Source organism: Sus scrofa, chromosome 5 (genome assembly GCF_000003025.6).
Source record: "Sus scrofa isolate TJ Tabasco breed Duroc chromosome 5, Sscrofa11.1, whole genome shotgun sequence".
Taxonomy (NCBI): Eukaryota; Metazoa; Chordata; class Mammalia; order Artiodactyla; family Suidae; genus Sus; species Sus scrofa.
The window spans coordinates 47,837,449-47,858,979 of record NC_010447.5 but is presented as its reverse complement, the minus strand read 5'-3'; the positions used below and the strand labels follow the sequence as shown (position 1 = coordinate 47,858,979).

The 21,531-nt window shown below is 43.0% G+C and overlaps 2 protein-coding genes across 15 annotated transcripts in view; one reads left to right on the top strand and one right to left on the bottom strand.

The window, feature by feature from the left end:
* Positions 1–16,807, bottom strand: part of LMNTD1 (lamin tail domain containing 1) — a 557,729-nt gene extending 540,922 nt beyond the window's left edge. For 5 of the 13 annotated variants that reach the window (XR_002344073.1, XR_002344070.1, XR_002344072.1 and 2 more), the window contains exon 1: positions 10,560–10,681. The gene's annotated coding sequence lies outside the window, so the exon portion shown is untranslated. Of the gene's footprint in view, positions 1–10,559; positions 10,918–11,710 lie in introns of those variants that run through there. The other 8 variants (XM_021092173.1, XM_021092167.1, XM_021092174.1 and 5 more) reach the window with 5 other exon arrangements.
* RASSF8 (Ras association domain family member 8) overlaps positions 11,510–21,531 on the top strand; it is a 117,724-nt gene continuing 107,702 nt past the window's right edge. The window contains exon 1 of one of the 2 annotated variants that reach the window (XM_005653134.3): positions 11,510–11,600. The gene's annotated coding sequence lies outside the window, so the exon portion shown is untranslated. The remainder of the gene's footprint in view (positions 11,601–21,531) is intronic. The other variant, XM_005653133.3, reaches the window with a different exon arrangement.

Sequence of the window (21,531 nt, the reverse complement as noted above, 5' to 3'; positions counted from 1 at the left end):
TGTAGCAATAACGTCTGAGTGAGGATGTTTATCAGCACAATGGGGTGGGGGGGAGACAAAAACAAAAACAAAGAAGTGCGTGAAGAAACTTTTCTAACATTTGCCCTCCTGGTATTGGGGCTCATTAGGACGCTGAATCTCCTCTTCCCCAACCCCTATCCTCTCAGACTGAGAGGCTGGGTTTCTGGTCTTGCATTTGCCTCCTTGTCCCACTGTAGAAGGGAAAGCATCTTACTAAAAGATCTGGCCTCTAGCCTGAAACTTCTGGTTTCAGCAGTAAGATTAAGGATAATGGCTATCTTGAACTGGGGCCTACTCTAGGTCAGATCACTCTTATTTGCTAAACATTATCATCATCCCTTTTTACCTAGGCAGAAACTGAGGCCCCAGACAGATTATTTATCTGGCCCAAAGTCAGCGCCCACCTCCCACCCCCAACCCAAAACAGGCCATACTCTAGATGCTAATCCACTCACTTCACACTTTGCCTGGAGCCATCTGTGCTCTGTTCTCTTGCCTGCAAGGGTGGGGTGAGGGTAGATAGGAGAATAAAGAAGGGTTAAAAACTGACAACCAGCATTAGAAGACTTCAATAGATTTCATTCTTGAATAGTCTATCCTTTTGATAATTGTCCTCGCTCAGGCTCAGGTCTCTGAAGGGAGCTCTGAAAAGTGTATTAATTTGCTTTTCATTTATCTGACAAAAAGACTGATTTAAGCACCTCTTACAGGCATGGTAACTACTGAACTGGCTGCAGTAGAGTCTGAAAGAAGAAAATAGCACTCCAAGACGCAGTCTAGCCCTAGGAGGGTTATAATCTGGTACTTGGAAGCCTTTCAAACTTCTAAACCCATGTTACCTCCCAATGCATCTTCCCTTCTGCCTATGTTACTTTCTGCTGGTTTTAAGAAATTTCAAAAAAAAAAAGGGAGTTGTTACAAAGCGGAAACCAGTTTGACTAGTATCCATGAGAACACAGGTTCTATCCCTAGCCTCAATTGGTGGGTAAAGGATTCAGCGTTGTCTGTGGTGAGCTGTGGTGTAGGTCACAGATGTGATTCAGATTTGGCCTAGCTGTGGCTGTGGTATAGGCTGGAAGCTGCAGCTCCAGTTTGACTCCTAGCCTGGGAACTTCCATATGCCATGGGTGTGGCCCTAAAAAGAAAAAAAAACTCAATTTTCTTAAGTTTAGAAATTCAAATTTTCATCATTCATGTGAATTCTTCACAATCTCTAAAATATACCCTACGGATGTCCTTGAGAGCTCACAGGAAACTATTACTTATATGCAAAGTAGTTCCTCCCCCAAATCACTACTTCTTCCCTTTCCCAACCCCAGCCTACCGGAAAGACAAATTAAAATCACCTGCCTTGACTGACACCTCCAGGGGTTCTCCGTAGGTTTCCTTTTTCTGCAGAGCACCCAGGCTTGTGGGGGTGATTGCCCAGGTCTGGAATTTTAGCTCCCGTATTTCCTTTTGTCTTGTTAGTTTTGCTTTTTCAAATTTAATTTTTTTCCCTCCTAACTCCTTTTCATCCCCTTATTTGAGTCTACATAAAATGGCCAGACAGGACTAGATGCCTTACCTCCACAGACCCTCAGAGGACAATCACAATTACTCTTTTGTTATAAGAGAAGGGAAACTGACATGCTACTTGTCTTTGATTAATTTCTGACACTTGGTTCTAATAAACAGTGTTCTTGTTTGAACCAATACTTCCCTAGGAAACATTGGGTGCTAAAATTAAAACACAGAACCAAAAAACATTTCTGCCCTAAGGAGAAGAAAAAGATTTCCTTTTTCTTGGCTTACTCTCTGAAACTACCCAGGGCTGAAGTGATTATCTACTTCCGTCTAGAATCACTGGAGAATTAGGCAGTTTTTTCTGCAGTTTGACATGCTGTCATGACTCCTATTAGTACATAGACTCCCGGTTTTGAGGGCAACAAGTAACATGGGGCTATTTCTTCATAGAGCATCCACTCTTTGTCCATTTATTCATTAATAAAGCTCTAGTGGCCCACACTGCTCACAGGATAATGACTTTTTTAAAAAACTAATGCTCAGAAATCAATATATAAATTGAATGCTAGGAATGAAGTCACAGAATAAAGTAAAAAATAAATAACAGAACTATATTCACTGAATATTATGTTCCTGGTGCAAATTAAGCCTGACTTAATTTTTTTTTTTCTGGATTTTGAACTGCCATTTGGGTCATTATTAGTAGCTGGAGCAAGCCTATTCTGCCATGTCTCTTCTCTTCCAATAGCACCAATTATTTTAATTTGTGATTCATATATTCAGAATGTTAGAGCTAGCTGTGACATTTGAGGTAATTTTGTAAGCCCTTGCTATAAGAACAATGCAGCACCACCTGGAAATGAGGCCCCCTTGGAATAAACACACAGGAGGGGTCCACAGGGGACAGAGGAAGAAGAAAGGGGATGCCCATGAGGCAGCCAGATCTAACACTCAGTGCTGAGGTTTAAAGAACCTCTGTCAGATCATGCTTCCGGCTTAGAGAGGTCCAGGAAGACAAAGGGATTCACCCAGGGTCACAAAGCTAATTAAGCAGAACTAGCACTTACTGGATCATTTCCTAGCTTGGACCCAGTAAAAGACACATAAGACCAGGAATGTCCTTGAAAATGCACACAGTTGTCTTAATCATAGTCACCTGTGACTTATTTTCCCAATTTGCTTATAAACTGACTTGGAGACTTTGCAATTATTCTAAAACACTAGGTTAACTTGTTTTGCTGGTGAACAGTCCACGATGAGGCAGCTTTGATGCTGCTGGGCCTGTTGGATCCTCACTTCCAACCCTTCAGCCTCAGCACAATCTGGGCACCAGGTGAAAGGAACTGGCCTAACCCAGACCTCAACGGGCAATTCTACTTTAATCTTTGTGCCCTGAACCTGTGCCGATTCTATGCACCATTCTCTCAGCTCCTTTTGATTCTTGTCTCACTCTTTAACTACATATTAAAGTGGCGAAGAGTACAGAGTTTGAAGCCAGACTTCCTGGGTTTGAATCCCAGTTCTGCCATTATCTAATAATGGAATTTTGGGTCAATCATTTAATCTCTCTATGCTTTGGCTTCCTAATCTATAAAATGGGATAATAATATTATCTACCTGGTTGTCATATTTAAAAAGTTAATATATGAGAGGTATTAGAACAGTTTGGCATAGTGTATATTGAATCAGAACATTATAATTGTTGGCTTTGTTGAAGTATATTCTCACCTAAGATGCTGCAAATAATAACAACACTACTACTTACATGCCAGTCACTGCAATGAATGGTTTACACACATTATTTCCGTTAATCATGATAACTCTTTATTTGCAACCAATATTATCCTCTCTTTTCCTATCCCTTTATTTTTTTTTGCAGATCAGAAAACTAAGATCATAGAATGTGAACACTGTGCCATGGTCATTCACGTAGAAAGAAGCACAGTCAGGACTCGAACCAAGATCTGTCTTGGTATCTCTCCAATCTTTCTGAGAAAAGAGTCTTAGAGTTCTTTTATTTAAATGGGATGCCTTACCTCCCATGCAGGTCAGGCTGACTGGCATCCCACATAGGCTGAAGGGCAGCAGCAAGACGGAAAGGGTCTCCCCTAGAAGGTGTCAGGCATCAGATGATGACACCATTAATGTCCGAACCAGCCCACTCTGCCTTCTGCTGTGTCACATGGCACCCACCTGAGTTATATTGCTGAGGCCACCCCAACTCCTTGCTTATTTGAGTACAGTATCAGGAAATGTTCTGTTTCCAGCAAAAGGGTTGCTATTTGTAATCTTAATGTTGGTAGTTTTGGGAGTCATTTTTTTATTTCTACCCCAGCCTTAGGGCAAAGGGATCATTTCTTCCTTTCCCAGATAAGAAAAAAAAGAAATTATGATTTTCCTCCCTTCCTTCAGAGCCTATAGTAGACAGTATTTTCCACACATGCCCCACAGTCACCTATTCTCCTTGTCAATGTCATTAGTCTAACATGGTGTCTTCAGCAGAAGGTCTGGGACTGAAGAACCAGGAGAAGAAAAAGAAGAAAAGTCCTGAGTTTTCTAGAAGAACACCAAGCATAGCCTTGTCCCTGCTCCTGTACCAATGTCCATGTCTGTATCTCCTCTGGAGCTCTCTGTCTGCCTCTTTCTCTCCTGCACTGCATCCTAGAGCCTTCACCCATCACCTTCCAGGGCAGCCTTTGGTGCTCCCCTGAAATGCAGGTGAATCAACAGCATGGTCTCTGTTTTTCCCAAAGATCCACCAGTAGCTCCCATGCTGGGCTTGGCTCAAGGGACTACATTTTAAGGAGAACAGCATGGGAAGGATTTTTACTTCACTTCTTCTCCCCACACTCACCATCATATTTAGCTGTCAAACCATTAGAAAATGTCAGAGAAGCTGAAGTTGAACATTTGTTATACTGAGTAGTGGAAAAGCTGTTTGAAGAAAGACAAGTACAGCTCTAGCAGCCAGGGATGATAGAAATCCTGGTGGGAAGCTGAAGGACCAGCAGATAAACATAAGCAGGCAAGTACATTTCCAGGGCCAGTGGAAGAAAAGGAAGGGGGAGGTTGACAAGCGGACCTCAAGACATAAGCCTCAACCCAAAGTTCCCCTTGTCCCATCCCAGCCTGTCTGGATCTATCCTAAATTTTCTTAACATCCTTAGCTCCTTCCCTGCTGGGCACCTCACCTTGGTCCCTAAAGCCACCACTAGCTGCCACTGCTTGGCCTGAAGGGTAGGTGAGAAGAGGGAGTTCCCAAGCCCATGGTGGAAGAGTGGATGGGCTCCTCACACCCCTAGATGTGCTCTGAGCATATTCTCTCTCTCTCTCTTTTTTTTTTTTTTTCTTTTTAGGGCCACACCTGTGGCATATGGAAGTTCCCAGGCTGGGGGGGAAATTGGAGCTACAGCTGCTGGCCTACACCACAGCCACAGCAATGCCAGATCTGAGCTACATCTGCAAACTACTCTGCAGCCTGTGGCAACATTGGATCCTTAAACCACTGAGTGAGGCCAGGGATTGAACCCACATCCTCATGGATACTAGCTGGGTTCTTAACCTGATGAGCCACAATGGGAACTCCCCATATTCTCCTTTAGAAACAAGGCCACATACAGTGCTTGGCTCTGCAGTAGTTTTAGTGTGTGCTTTTGATGTTACAGGATTATTAAGGGTTGGGGAGGGGCTCTAACCCATATACAACATGCAGTAGATACTGTTGGTACCCTTCCCAGATCCCTTTCTTGGCCTAGTTCATGCATCCCTATGTGCTATGAGTGTTGCTTGCTAAATGCTGCTGCCTTCCTCTCAGAGAATCACCTTTGCCCTTGGGGGAGTGGGAGGTGCCTTGATTTAGGGGTTAGCACAACTCGCAGCCAATGAGTGACTAATGACAGGGGTGCAGAAAGTCAGTCTGTTTGCCCCAAGGGATCAACTCTGTGTGATTCCTGCTCTAGAGTTCCCCACTGGATCATTCTGATGCTGGTCTCCAGCTGAGACCATGTCTTGACTTTGCTTTCTCCCCTTGCCTTATGCTACCTCCCTCCTTCCTCTTCACGCCCTCAATAAATCACTTGTACAAGGATCCCTGTCTCTGGCTCTGCTTCCAGGGAACCTGATCAAAGATACATACTTCATCCATATGTTTATTAGAAATCGTTCGCTGTCACCAAGGCAAGATATCTTTGGGGAAACCCAAAGGTGAGATGAGGAGCAGCTTGACAGGACCCTGGGCCAAATCTGGACATATAACCCACCTCAATTTATAACATTCCTGGGCTGATGCTTAATATCTGCTCTCCTGCTGATACTAACAGACCATATTCTATCAAATCTGAAATGGAGATTTATTTATTCATATTCTAAGGTAACTTTTCTCTTACTACAGAATATGAATTATTATACTTACTAAAAGAATGAGATGTATAGCATTTATTATTAATAAATACATTTGTTACAATTCTTTAAAATGTGGCTGGATGATTCTGAATTATTTTGAAATAATTATTCTTACTATGATCATATAAATCTCAATTTTTTATCAGTTGTTGGGTTGTTTCCCCTCCATGAACCATAACACTGTTACTGTGGATGACTGGGTCCTTGATAAGGAAGCTCTGGTTAATCTAGCACTGGTATATTTCCAGTTTGTAATTAAATACATAAAGGCAAAGCAGAAGATAATTTAATCTTTCTGCTATGATTCAGAGGTCATATCAGGGTCATCACCATAAACCTCAAATACAGCATTGGTGAAGTGTAGGGAGATTGGTGAGTGGCATTCAGGTTAAAAGAATGCCAGACAGTCCAGATTTTACTGCATATACTGACAAAGATTCAACTTCAAACTCAAATACCATCTTTATTGCTTTCCCCCAATATACTGATCCTAGTATAGGCTTTTGTAGAGTCCCCCATAGTTAATCTCAGCTGATTAATCCATTCTTCTAGGCTATAATACCAAAAAAAAAAAAAAACCCCAAGATTTTCATTTTAATGGGATTATTCTCTTAAAAGACCTTCTACTTAAATAGGAAGTCAATCATATTATAAATCCTATTTCTGAATATATTGGTATTTACTCCTTTTGGTAAAACCCTTTATAGTTTCCACTTATAGTTTATACTTTATTTTCTTTCCAGACTATACTTCATTCTTTAACAAAATATACTGATCATCACCCTTCTGCCCTATCAAATTATTGGATGGTCTTTTAAGGAGTTGTTTATGATTCGGTATCTAACAATATTGTTACTATTATAAAACAAGAAACTTATTAAATTAAAAATTCCTACAGATCTGAGAACTGTTGGTTGTTTCTAAAAAAGCCTCTTTATGTTGATCAAATAAATCACAATTTTATAGATCTCTGCAATGTTTCTGTATGTGCACAAGATTATCATTAGGAATGGTAAAGAAAACCATATTAACTTGCTTTCTACACACATATACTGAAGAATAGAAGAGAGATGATTTCTTTTTTCCTTCCAAACTCGTCAGTAACAGTGACTAAATGAAGGTTTGGAAAGATATGCTGAAAAACTCTAAATAAGCCCATTTGTACAAATTTTAGTACATGACTTCAGGCTTCAAGATAGTCTTGAGGTCACAAGATTGTTGCTGTAACCCCAGGTATTACATCTGTGTTTCAGGCAAGAATAGTGCTTGCGTCAGCCCTGCTCACAAATGAGGACACACAAATAAGGAGTTTTCTTGGAAGGCCCATACAACACCTTCCATCCACATGGCCAATATTTAGTAACCCCTATCTTCAAGGAAGATTGTGAAATAAAACTTCTCACTGGGCACAACATCAGGTTTCTATTACTAAGAAAGAAGTAGAGAATGGGAATGGGATAGGCAACTAGAATTACCTGCCTCATCTGCTCTGTTAGCACCTCTTTCCTTAGAGGGACTGTGAGCTCAGAGAAAGTTAACATTATGTCATAATAATTTTTTAATAATCCCAGAACCTAGCACAATACCATATTTTTTATTGTGCTTATTAAATAAGGAAGAAATGGAACTCTCAGCTAGTATAGATTATAAGGAAGATCCAAGGCAAGTACAACAGATGAAGAGATTATATTAGTTTACTGTATTTAACTGTTATTCATTCATTTAACTGTTATTTCAAGTAAAATTAATTGAGCTCTCTGTCTGAGCCAGGCCCTGTTTCAGGCATGGGGGATACAGTGATAAAAACAACAGTCCCTGGTTTTAAGAAAGTGGGGTTGGGGGGTGGGGAGAACTGGGATAGGACACTGAGGACTCCACTGCTAAACAAACAATTTCAAGGCCATGTCTTAGAATTGAGGAGTGATCCTGAACCACTGTTTGAGGTCAGGAAGCTGTAAGAAGTCTGGGTGAAACACGGAGTGGGGAAAGAAGTAGGTTAAAAGAAGGAAAGACAGATTGGGGAGATAATCAAGAAACGTACAAGTTATATTCAGATATCTGTAATTTATTTCTGTCAGCACATATTTGTTTGTGACAAATTTTTCTTTTTCTCTTGGACACACTCATGAAAGGATTTCCTGACATATGGCCCTTAAATGAATGTGACTCCCTGACAAGCTTCTTCGGGCCTAAAATTGTTGTCACAACTATGTTCCATGGGCCTTATCTGAGCACCATGCAACTATCTTCTCAGCATCTCTTCTTACAAGGTAGTGTTCCCTGGTGGGCCAGTTTGGGAAATGCTGGTCTAGATACATATTTGTCAAGCTTATTTATATGATTCCACTGCAATAATTAAAAAAAAAAAAAAGAGTTTCCAGGGGTTTCCAGATAAAGGAAATTTATCCCCAGGAACTGTAGATGTGAACCTGGTTTTCTTAGTGTGTTAACACCTTGGGTTTCAGTTACTCAGGTCACCAAAGGGATACAAATTTAGTTGTACTAATGAGCCACCACTTCAGCAATCACACAGTCAAATAAGTTATCCCAATGATGATATGACTAGTAATGAAGACATTGTCCCTCTTCTGGCAAATAATTCACATTAGTTCATAACATACATGGCTAGAAATGGATCTACATCAACTCCTTTTCTGTTTGCCTAGCTTAGAGAAAATTTCCCCCTAACCATGAAGCAGAAGTCTCTCTCTCTCTCTCACACACACACACACAGATTTGAAGATGCTATCCTTGAAGATGGAAGTAGCCACAAGCCAAGGAATGCAGGTAGTGGCTAGAAGCTGGAAAAGGCAAGGAAATGGATTTTCCCCTAGAGCCTCCAACAGGAACACAACCCACACCTTGATTTTAAGATATCTGACCTCTAGAATCGTAAGATAACACATTCTTGTTTTTAGCTACCAAGTTTGTGGTAACTAATATATTTGTGGTTTAGCTCCTAAACTAATAACACATACAGTATACTTCTAGGTGTTGGCCCCGTGTGTTCATGCCCTCTGCTCTCCACATATATCTCTCCCCATTGAAATTTTCCTCTTTTCTTAATCTCTCCTTTCAGATTCTTTTCTTGAAAATCAAATCTGATTATGTCAAAGGGCTTGAAGTGCATGAATACTCACCCTTTCTAGTTACGTTACTTGCAGGGAATATAATTAGAAACCAGAAATAGGGTTGTTTACAAATCCTGCTAAGGACATTTGGTGTGATCCTAGGAAGGCTTAGCAGAGATGTGATTATAGCTAAGAAAGCTCAAAACAAATTGAACTATAGGCTGAAGAAAGAATGCATTAACCACATGGGGCTGAGGTGGGGAAGAGATTCTTCTGGGTTTACCCAGGCAGGACAGAGGTATATTCACCAACTTCTGCAGCCACCAGCAAGGCACACCCTGATTTGAAGGTAGGGATACCTCACTGGGTACCAGGATCCTAGTAAGCACTTCTCCTAAAAAGTGGACAGTTATTTAGTCATAGCAAGTCTCATCCTGATTTAAATGCTGGTCACATGAAAGTTGGTTATAATGAGTCATCAACTGGTTCACCTCTAGATGCATGATAAAATTGAGGTCAGGACCTGCCTGGTGACCAATAGAAACCAATAGATTAAAGTTCTTCTACTTGGTAAGATCCTGAGTCCTAGTTAACAATAGCCACAGTCTTGCCTGTTATCTCCTCTGTTTCAAGACTGCCATAAAAGGGGGATGATGATCACAGCCAAAAAAGGGAGGAAAGTCCTAAAAAGGAAGGCAAGGTCAACATGGGCAAGTGCCACCAAGGGCATGCACGACAAGAGGGAGATTGAATTTTTCCATTAGATCTGGCAATTAGGTGGTGACTGATGCTGTTCACTGGAGTGAAAGGTTGACGAAAGAATGAGAGCTGAGGAAACGTTAACCTTAAGGCTGGAAATCTCTGAGGATCTGTGCTCTAGGTCATCTTTAAAAGTTTCCACGGGGTTTTACATTTGAATCATAGAGAATGCTTCTTGTCCCTCAATTCTCCAAATGTTGGCAAGCCAAATTTGAATCTTAACATCTGTCTCCTCAGTTCACCTCTGAGGTAGAGGAACTAAAGAGCTGTGCAATAACTAAGGTCAAAAAACAAGAGGAAGAAACCAAAGGCCTACAAATCCAAACTCCAAACAAATCAAGCCCTGAATAGGACAAGCGGTAACAAGTTGTGCTTCAAATTTAATATCCCTGTCTTGATTTAAAAAAAAAAAAAAAAAAAAAAAAAAAAAAAAAAAAAAAAAAGCAAAAACACCCAACACCAGAAACCCAAAAACGAGTGTCTGGAGAATCAAAAGGGACATCTTATAACTGGAATGCTTCTTTGAATCTCCTCAGCCCCTCTTCCTCCAAACTGATTGCTGTTCTTGCGTTGTGGGCATGTGTGAGCAAAAGTCTGGACCAAAGACTGGATGTTGTCCAGTGACTAGAGTACTGCATGTCATAAAAAAAGGTGAATAACAAGAACAACACACACATCTGCGTTTCCATAAGAAAGCACAGCTTTCCTTGACTATTTGCTATATTTGCGCGGGGGGCGAGGTGGGGGGGGGGAGCGGTTTTCTGAATCTGAGCCCAGCTCTTTCTAAACTTGGTTACTCACGTCTGATTCACTCGCTGTGTTTTTCGTCTCCTGTCTCTGTCATTGCCTGCTGCTGAGAAGGGGGTCGCTGAATCATTGCCACTCCAGATGAAAAGCAATTCAAACCCAGTCCTGAGGGGATGGAAGGGCCTTTTCTTTTTTTTTTTTTTAAGCGTCTGTGGAAAAAGCCTCCTCCTTGCTGGGGTGACAGTGAAAGGCAGTTTTGCAAGTCTCACCCCGGGGCTATGGAAGATTTTACTCCGTGAGCGTCAGTGAAGTACCGGTCATCTCACCGTTTCTAGCTTTCAGGTCCACTGGCCTCCGCCGACCCGGCGGAGCGGGGGACCGTGGGCCCGAGCGGCCTCGCAGCGCTCACCGCCGCTTTAAAAGCTCCCACAATGCAGCGCTGGCGTCCCAGTTCCGTTACAAGGTCTCTCCCGGCGCCGGCGAACCGGCGAGGAGAGGGCGGGGGAGTCGGGGAGCGGCGGCTGTAACCCGAGCACCCGGCCGAGGGGGGCGCCCCCGCGCCGCCGCTCTCGCGCGCTCAGCCCGCGGCCCGACAAAGGGGCGGAGCCGCCTGGCCGCTCGGCCCGGCCCGGCCCCCGGCCCGGCCCCCTTGCCCAGAGGCACCGGCCGCGGGAGCGAGCCAGCCGCCGAGTCCGCCGCCTGCGCTCGCCTGCCGCCCCGTACAGCGCCCGGAGTCCCGCTCCTCGTCGAGCCTCGCCTGCCCGCTCGCCCCCCGCACTGGCTCGGCTCTGGGGGCTGCTCCCGCCGGCTGCGCCGCGGCTGCCTGCGCGCTCGCCCACCCCTGTACCCCCGCCCGAGGCGTCCGCGCTCACCTAGCGCCAGGCGGGAGGTGAGCGGACAGGGAGCACCAGGGAGCCGGGGCCTCCCGCCGGTGCGGGGCGCGCGGCCCGCGTAGCGCAGGGGAGCGAGGCTCGCGGGGCTGCGCCGCCGGGGACGGGCGCTGGGCGGCCGCCGGGCTCCGGGCGCCGCCGCGTCCCCAGCGCTCCGGCGGGCCCCGCGAGGCGGCCTGCGGGGGCGGCGCAGTTGCGAAACTGAGTAAGTATTAACTTTACTCGGCGGCCGCGATCTCCGGGCAGCTTTCGGGACCCCTCCCTCCTTCCCCTGGAGCCTCCGGGCTCCCCCCTTCCCCGCCCCTCTCTCCGCACCTCTGGTTTCTTCGCCCCATCTGCCCTCGCCGCGGGCTCCCGCTTCCTCCGGTTCACCTTTTCCCCGCTGTCTCCCCTTTGCGCGTTCTCCCCGCCGCACACGCGCGCCTGACTGAGACTACGAGCTTGTTCCCAGTCTGTTTCCTCCCATTGCCCTTGGCCGGGGAGTTTAGAGGCCACTTTTGTTGGGAAGGGAAATGTACGTCTGGCTTCTTTAATATTTTTCTCTCCAAATGGAAATCGGATGCTTGCTTGCCGAGCGGCGGTTTGGTGAAAGCTTATTTTCTCCTTTGAAAAAAATGATTGGTTTACCGGTTTTTAAAATGTTTGAACGATTAACCATCCTCCGTCCCTATTCCCCCGTGCCGCCAACCCGTCTGGGGAGGGGAGTGCAGAAGACTTTCAAAGTAATTCCGTCTTGCAAACTGGAAACTTAGAGAGGATACGGCCCAGAAAGCTGAAAAAGATTGAACCTGAAGGGCCCTGAGCTTTGAATGTGGGTCCTCGTGTGGCACAGGGCTTACGCGCCGAGTACCTGGGTTCGTAATCGAGTGTTGCGTTGTTATTTTAACATAATAGAGCCGCCTGGTGTTGCTAAACCACTACTTTCTCAGCATCAGATGGCATCCAGTGCAGGGCAAGCTTTGGGTATAATTGCGGGTCAGATCTTTAGGCATTTAGACGGGAAATAGATGCAGGGCACGTTTCATAGCTGGTTTTCAACCCGGGATGTTAGCCTGTCAGTACATCAAAGCATTGCGTTGAAAAAATTCCTCCAGCCTGGTGCCAGCGAGGACCAACATTTTAGGGATTTTCTAGTATAATGTGGTTCAGCAGTTCTTCATTAGATATGTTTTGTTCGCAGGAAGCACCTTTAAATATGTATCGATCTCCGATTTTTCTGTCGGTTGAATTAACTACCCATTCTGGTAGGAGGCCCCAGGTAGTCTTTTTAAAAATTTTTTCTTTTCTCTTAAGTCTTTCATCGTTGGGTTGCCAGGAGTTGGTTTTCGTGCGAAAGAACAGAAAAAATGGGAAGACTTAATGTATTATCAGCATCCTCTTCTTTGCCTGGGTGAGGCGGTAGTGAATGCCACCTAGCCCTCTGCAGGGAGAGGTGCTGAGTGGAGGCAGGAACCAGGAGGCAGGACTGAGCACTGTCATTTTGAAAGGTGGCTTGTGTGAGGTTTTATCTTTTAGCTGGCATATTAATTGTACTTTTAATTCTATTTATCCTCATGGGGAACTCTCCCCAAACTATAAACATTACATGTGACCACACCCCACTTAAAGAAGACTGAGCATAACTTGATGATTGTTCTTTTGAAGGATCAAGACCCAACATAAATATAATTTGTAATGTAGATGGTAAATCCTTTCAAAAATCTCCCCTTCCTCATTTTCTCTCCTTTTAAGAGTCTCTAGCTGATACTCTCAATAATAGACACGTTTGGTAGTAATGCATTGAATTCTTTCTAGGGTCATTGATAAAGCCTGATTCCGAGGCTTCAATAGCTGAGGAGGGCATCAAAGAGCTCAGAGAGGGAGGAAATCATGGGACTCTGCAGAGAGGAAAGGCATTTCAGTTTGCTGAACTGTCAGCATGCTGCAAGGGAAAGCAGTAAAAAGAGGAATGTTTAAGTTGTTTTTAAGGTGCATGTTTCCTAAATTTGGCATTTGGTCGAGATATTTGGCAATTGCAGATTTTAAATTCTATTAGAATCAACTATAATGGAAAAAATCATAAAAAATAAATTCTATTAGGTTGTGGTATGATTTCTTTTTGCCTAATATTTTTAAAGTGTCATTTTTTTTTTACTTTTTAAAAAAATTATAGTTGATTTACAGTGTTGTCTCAATTTCTGCTATGTAGCAAAGCGACCCAGTCATACATATACGTGTGTGTGTGTGTGTGTGTGTATATATATATTCTTTTTCTCATATCATCCCCCATCATGTTCTGTTCCAAGACATCGGACATAGTTCCCTGTGCTATACAGTAGGACCTCATTGCCCGTCCATTCCAAATGTAATAGTTTGAACCACCTACTAACCCCAAACTCCTAGTCCATTTTTGTTAATGTGAATCTCAATGCTTAGCTTTTGTATCTTCTATACTGGGTGGCTTGCATTAATTTTTAATTTGAATGCCTTGGTTATTTTGAGAAATGATGAGTTTTTCAGAGTTTCTTACTAATTGATCCTGTCTTATGTTGATGTATGTAATGGCTTGAGAGGAAAAATATACTTTGGTGTTGATATTGTTGCTCTTTTCATTATGCTTGATTCCTGGCATGGCTTTGCTCATTTATTATAAAACACTAAGTCCTAGGTATCTGGCTAGTGTTCACAACATTGCAAAACTCTTTGCAGGTAGAAGTGGAGTGGGAATGGGTGTGGGATAGGAAAACATTATGCATCATAACTCTGAGGATTTGGATTTAAAAAATAATGTATCACCTGTTTACTCTCCTTGGATGATATCTTGCTCCAGTCCTAAATAGATTTCAAAATCCAAAGTGTAGAAATAGTTTCCAAGAACTCTGTTTAGTGGAAAGAATGCTTATCCTCCACAGCCAACCAGCCAGACTCAGGTGGCAAGTGTGACTTTGTCTCACTCCCAGCTGAGAGAGCTTGGCCATGTTACTTCAGCCTCTGTGATCTATGGTTGCTTTTTGTAAAATGAGGATATTGTTACTAAAAAGCGATGCTGTGACAAGGAGAACACCTAACATAGTGTCTGGCACATATTAGCCAGTAAATGGCACCATCTCCTACTTCTCCAGAACTGAGCTCTGATTACTCAACCTTTCTAACTGTTCTTCCTCTGTTTTTCATCTCATATGTCTGAGTGGCTCAGGCCAGAAGGCTGGAATATCTTCCACTATCTTTCTTGTTCTGACATCCCCACCCAACTAGTTTATCACAAAGTCCTGTCTACTTCTCTGGCAAAATTCTCTTTCAAACCTGATTTTCAGTCTGCACTGTGTTCCCATCCTAGTTCCAGCCACCATCCCCTTGCCCCTGCAGAGACCTTCTCCACACACAGTGCCACCTTCCAGCCCCTCTTCCCACCAGCAGCCAGAAAGAGAAAAAAGTCACTTGCTGTTTAAAGTCTTCAGAGCTCTTATTCTTGGGAAAAAAAATATAAAATCTTCAACATGCCTGCACAGCCCTGTGTGATTTGGCCCTGTCCTCCATCTTCATCTCTTGTCCGCCACATCATCCAGCCCTCTAGCAGACTCACCTCAAGGGCTCCAGCTGCTGCTCTGGTTCAGGACTACCTCTTGAACAAGTTCTCGTCCTTGGGTGCTAGTTCAGTCTCCTCTGATGGTCTTCTCTGAGAAGGCCACTCTTATCATCATGCAACTTAGAACCCCTTTGCTGCCTCCCTCATAGCAGTTATCTTTTCCTTCTTAACATTTACCACAATTTGTAATTATGTATTACCTGTATAATGTTTTTCTCTTGCCCTTGGAAGGCATAAATCATGCCTGGTTTATTCACCAGTCTATATACCCAGTGCCTGGGATATATAGTAAATGCTCAATAAATAGTTGTTATTGTAATGAATAAGGTAGTAATATGAGTTCTGCATTTGTACATTGCCTTCTTTATCACTGTTAAATCTCCTTCTCCCAACACAAAGGCCAGCCTGGCTGTCCTGTGTTCTTTCTTTTGGTTTTAAGTATAACATAGAATAACCTTTGCAGCTATCAGGGCAAATGAATACATTGGGGCTTTGTGGGAAATTCATAGGAATAAATTGAGACACCTTTTAATTAGCATTACCCTTGTGATTTTTCTGTTGTAGATAATCCTTTTTCTAAGTACATCATTAAAGGAATTATGTTTTTTTTCATCACAGGATTACTGAAAAAAAATTTTACCGTGTCATATCATTTTGCATGTCACATGCTAACATGTTCCTCAGATTAACATGTCGATTGCACAGTGCTAGAATCCAAAGGACAGAGGGCAAACTGTAGTAGAAAAAGGAGTTACAGTCCTAAGGATGTGTAGTGCTGACCAGCTGTTATGTGACCTGCATAAATAACAAGTTATCACTTGGCCATTTAGTTAAGGTAGCGAGTTAGTTGCTAAAAAAATAGGAGCCACCTAGAGGTCTGAAAGTTTTTTCCCCTCTTTCACTAAAGCATTGCTTCTTTTAGCCCCCCCAAAATCCTCATGACTTTCCACTGCCATGGAAGGCTTAACACTTTGAGTATTCTTGTCATGTGGTTGCTCTTTATAAAATATTAGTTTGATGCACTGTAACGCTGAAGTAATTTTGTCTTTTTTAATGTTTCTGGCCTTTACTTCTTACATAATCACCCATATTTTCTTTTGACTTGTTATTTAGGACTTTAGTTTCCTCTTAGAACTTTCCCTCACACCCTTAGAGTATAGTAAGTCCAGATTTTTTTTTTTTTTCTAGTTTTGTATCTCGTTGGTCATTCATTATACAGGGAACTTGAGAGTTGATTGTAGTTGACTATAGGATTTATTTCTTTGCATTCAACCTCTAGGTTTCCCCAAAATATTATACCTCTTTGTGGTTTGGACCCTGAGTTTTTGCCAGCCAGAAGCTTGATGCCCTTGGGTTGGGAGCACAGAGCAGGGAGGATTAAAACATTTTTAACCTTCTGTTATATGCCAAGCTCTAGGCTAGGTGCTCTCACAAAGGAGAAGTGAATAATTCACCTGGAAAGGGTTCTTAAGCTTTTTGCACCTTTGTTTCACTCAAGGAAATCATTCCTGTTGTTCCCTCATTCCCTCTCCCCCACCCTTTATTTTCTAGTCCGGAAGGCGTGACAAGTGGAAATGTCCTCCCTAGCTAGACCTTTTACCTTACCGTGCATATTTAGACCAGATTTTCCTTGTATGGAATACTGGGAGAGGGGCACACCATATCATTTGCCTTTGGGAAGGCTTCTGTGCCCCAGGACACTTGCATCACAAGCAGCCACTCTCTACTGGAGAAGGAAGTTATGGTTGGGAGCCCTTGTTATTCTTTCCTTTATGTACATATGCTTGCTGGCTACTTTGGGTGACCTTGAACAAGTTTCCTGGAGCTTTTTAGCACCAATAATGTTTGTTACCTATTTATTTCACAGCCTTGATATAGGATTTAGAAGACTTATTTTTGGCAGGTTTTTTTTTTTTTTTTTTTTTGGTCACATTCAGATATATCACAAATCTCATTGCAATGAATTCTAGGGCTACCCAACTTTTATGCATTAAGAAAGATATTTTGTTATTCAGCAGTTTGTGTTTTATTCTTTGTTTTGATAAGAAATCAGATATAAATACAAGTTGTAACAGTTGGAGAGTTGATACTTTTCCACCAGCTTTTATTCATGTGGGTGATATATTTTGTCACTCTTGTTGACTGCCATTGGCTTCTGAGTGCTAAATCATGTCCATCTTTAACTATTTTATTATTGGCAAATTACTTAAAATTAAGTTATCCTTCCAGATATAAGTATATACATTGACAACACTAGAGTTCTCCTAATGAATAGGTACTAGACAGAAAAGTAGGGTCTTACTCTTATTTTTGCTTAAAATATTTGAATGGATCTGTAATCTTAGGAACAGTTGTAGGAGATGAAGTAAAAGAGATGGTGGGGGCCCCTATACTAGTGCCTTAGCAGCTGTGACAAGTTTCTTGGTTTTTACTTTTTTGTAGAAAGACAGTTGAGGGTCTTGAACAGAGGAGTGAATGAATTGGAGAGTAACTTTGAAGAGTAGACATGAACTCTGAAGCCTCCTGTCTGGGTTAAAGTCCCAGCCCTACTCTTACTGGCTCTGTGACCATGGAGTAGTCCGATAACTTCTCTGTGCCTCATCAGTAAAATGGGAATAGGAATATAACTATCTCCCAGTGTTGTTGTGAGCATTCAATGAGTTAATATTTGTAAAGAACACAGCATGGCGAGATAGTATTATAAAAGTGCTTGTTAAATAAAATTGTTAAAATAGATGAGGTTTATTTTGCTGTCATGTGGAAAGGGCTCCTCAAGGGAAATTAAGAGTAGAAGCAGGAAGACAAAACATATAAACAGCCCAAGTGTTCATCAGTGGATGTATAGATAAAGAAAATATGGGGTGTATATACACTGGAATATTATTCAGCCAGGAAAAAGAAAGGAAATCCCTTCATTTGCCACAACATGGATGGGCCTTGAAGGGATTATGCTAAGTGAAATAAATTAGAGAAAGATAAATACTGTTTGATCTCACTTAGATGTGCAATCTTAAAAAAATACCCAACTCATAAATACAGAGAACAGACTGGTAGTTGCCACAGGTGGGACTGGGGTGGAGAGGTGGGGGGAGGTGAAATGGGGTTAAAAGATATAAACTTACGGTTAGTTATAAGTCCTGGGGATGTCATGTACAGGCTTGGTGACTTAGTAAAAAGAAAAAAAAAATAAAAAAGGATAGCAGCAGGAAGACCAGTTAGGAGATGATTGTAATATTTCATGCAAGAGATGGATTAGATACAGTGCTAGTGGTGGAGGTGGGAGGAATGGTCAGAGTGGTGTGTTTTAGAAATGGGGTTGACCTTTTGTCTGGGAGGTGAGATCTGCTCTTCTTCCCATCTCTCATCTTTCAGACTGAGCCTTTTTTGCTGTCTCCTTCTCTCCCTTTTGACCGGAGGCTCTCAAACAGGGGTATCATTTGTGTCATCTTTTGGTTGTCATAGAGTCTAGGTTGTGGGTATTTCTGGTGTTGAGTGGGCAGGTGCTGGACCAGGGGTACTCAGCATCCTGTGTGGTGAAGACTTGTCCCTTGCACTTTGCCAGTAGCATTGCCTAGGCCCAGGATTTCTTTTTTTTTTTTTTCCAAGTCCATGATTAGGCCCAGGATTTCTTAACTTCGGGTCCTGTGTGGGCAGCAGGAGGCCTGTAAGCTACCTGGAATATTTTCCAAAATGTTGTTTGTTGGTTGGTTTGGTGGCACCCACAGCATATGGAAGTTCCCAGGCCGGGGATCCAATCCAAGTTGTAGCTGAGACCTTTGCTGCAGCTGTGGCAATGCCAGATCCTTAACCCACTGCACCGCAAAATGTTGTTTGCTGATGTGCTCTGTCCTCTGACTTCCAGACCCCTCTCCACTGAACCTTACATCTGTCCCTCAGCATCAGCGTGCCCCTTGACTTCTTTCTTGATTTCCCACCGGGTTTGTGGCATTATCATCCACCTTATTCCTAATCTTGCCTTTCCTGCAGCCTCACTGTCAGTAATCCACCTAGTTCTTGATTGTACCATTTGAACTGCTGAGGACATTTTTTCCTTTTCTCCATCCTTCACTACTCTAATTTAGCAGCGCTCATTTAGGCTGTTGCCACTTCACTGGCCTCCCCGCCTGAGACCCATGTTTTTCATGTCTCCAGGTGAGCTTTTGGATACACACATCTCACTGACTTGCTAAAAAGCCCTGTGAGGTTGAGTTCTGACTCTGTGGCAGCACACAGGACCTCTGAGATGTGGCACTGGTCCACTGCCCTGTGGCTGCCCTGCCTCTCTACTTGGCTGCCCTCTAGCTCTTCCCCCTCATCCATCCTCCTGTGCCAGGTGCTAGCAGAACTAAATGAATAAGCCATTTCATGTGTTGATACTGAAACATCTAAACATCCTATTTGACCATGTGAAAAAAATGCTTCAACTTCAGAGTTCCTGCTGTGGCACAGTGGGTTAAGAATCTGACTGCAGCCACTTGAGTAGCTGTGGAGGCAAGGGTTCAATCCCTGGTCTGGCTAGTGGGTAACAGCTGTGGCTCGGATCCAATCCCTGTCCTGGGAATCTGACTGCAGCCACTTGAGTAGCTGTGGAGGCAAGGGTTCAATCCCTGGTCTGGCTAGTAGGTAACAGCTGTGGCTCGGATCCAATCCCTGTCCTGAGAATTTCCATGTGCTGCAGGTGTAGCCATTAAAAACAAACAAACAAACAAAAAGTGGTTCAACCTCTCCCTTACCTACCAAAATACCCTATAGCTCCAAAACCCAGCCTGGATCACCTCTATTCTTGGAGGAGGTGCTCACTCCTTTAGGAGTCCATGTCCCTCTTGCCTCTTTCTCTCCTGTGTGCATGTGTGTTTCTCTTCTTCCTTTGCATTGTAATTTCAGATGCTCTCTATTTCAGACAGCTGAGCTTCTGAGAGGCTCTTCTTAAGCTCAGTTGTTCACAGGTTCAAAGTGACTAAGAAGACTCTAAACTTGCAGTCCCCTGATCCAGTTCAAGGAGTGTAAGTTGGTTCTTTGAAGCTTTATAACCAGCTCTGCCCTTGCTGGTAGATGTTCTGTGTGGCATCTCTTTGTAAAGTGGAGCCGCTTTGTCTACATTAAAAATCTCTTGAGGCAGAGGGCTCCTCCATGGTCTCTTTGGAGCCCCAAGGAGCTCTTTAGTAGTTCTTGGTGTCCAGGTTCACTTCTCACCTCTTGATTTGTAGGATCTTCAGTGGGCCGTGCTCAGCCTTTGTGTTCTAGAACAATTTCCCAGCCTCCTGAACTAGCTTTGGGCCAAGTTTCCACCTTTGGCACTGATCATCCTGTTGTATTCAGAATGGAAACACTTCAGAAGATCTCTCCTCTCTGTTTAGCTGATTATTCCTGCCAGGTTATAATAGGTATTGGTAGGCTTGTTTCATCCTCACCCCATTCATCCTTTGCCCTTCAGTCTTCTTCCCAATCTTCATTCCATATGCAAAGAAGGAAAAAAGAAGAGAAAACTATTTTTCACCATTCTCAGGTATTTTTATTAGCTCTCCTTTTGTTTCTGTCATAATCATGTCTCTTTTTTAATTAGAACTTTAAACATGTTCTGTACTTTTGCATTTTCAGACATGATGGGGTTACTAATTTTGTAAAATTATTTAAAATCTGTCCTTTTTTGCTTTTTAGGGCTGCACTTGTGACATATGGAAGTTCCCAGGCTAGGGAAGCAAAGCAGGGAACTTTTACTAATACATACTTACTAATACATGCGTACCTCAGGGAGATTGTGGGTTTGGTTCCAGATTGCTGCAAGAAAGCAGCACACGGAGTTCCCGTCATGGCTCAGTGGTTAAAGAACCCTACTGGTATCCATGAGGATGCGGGTTCAATCCCTGGCCTTGCTGAGTGGGTTAAGGATCCAGCGTTGCCGTGAGCTGAGGTATAGGTCGCAGGCACAGCTCAGATCCTGTGTTACTATGGCTGTGGTGTAGGCCGGCAACTACAGTTCCTATTGGACCCCTAGTCTGGGAATCTCCATATGCCCACATGCCGTGAGAAAGGCCCTAAAAAGATAAAAAAAGAAAAAAGAAAAATAAAGCGACCCACAAATGTTTTTGGTTTCTCAGTGCATTTAGTTATGTTTACGTTATATTGTAGTGACTTAAGTGTGCAGTAGCATTATGTCTAAAATAACAATGTACATACCTTAATTAAATAATACTTTATTGCTTAAAAAAAAATGTTAGCCGTCATCTGAGCCTTCAGTAAGTCATACTCTTTCTGCTAGTCTTGTCCCGATGTTGATGGCTGACTGATCAGGGTGGTGGTTGCTAAAGCTTGGGTGGCAGTGGCAATTTCTTCAAGTAAGACAGTAGTGAAGTTTGCTCCATCAGTTGACTCTTCCTTTCACAAACGATTTTTTTCTGTTGCATGCAGTGTGGTTTGTTAGCATATTACCCACAGGAGAACTTCTTTCAAAATTGGAGTCAGCCATCTTAAACCCTGCTGCTGCTTTAGCAACTAAGTTTAAGTAGTAAGCTAAATCCTTTGTTGTCCTTTCAACGATCCTCACAGCGTTTTCACCAGGAATGGATTCTAC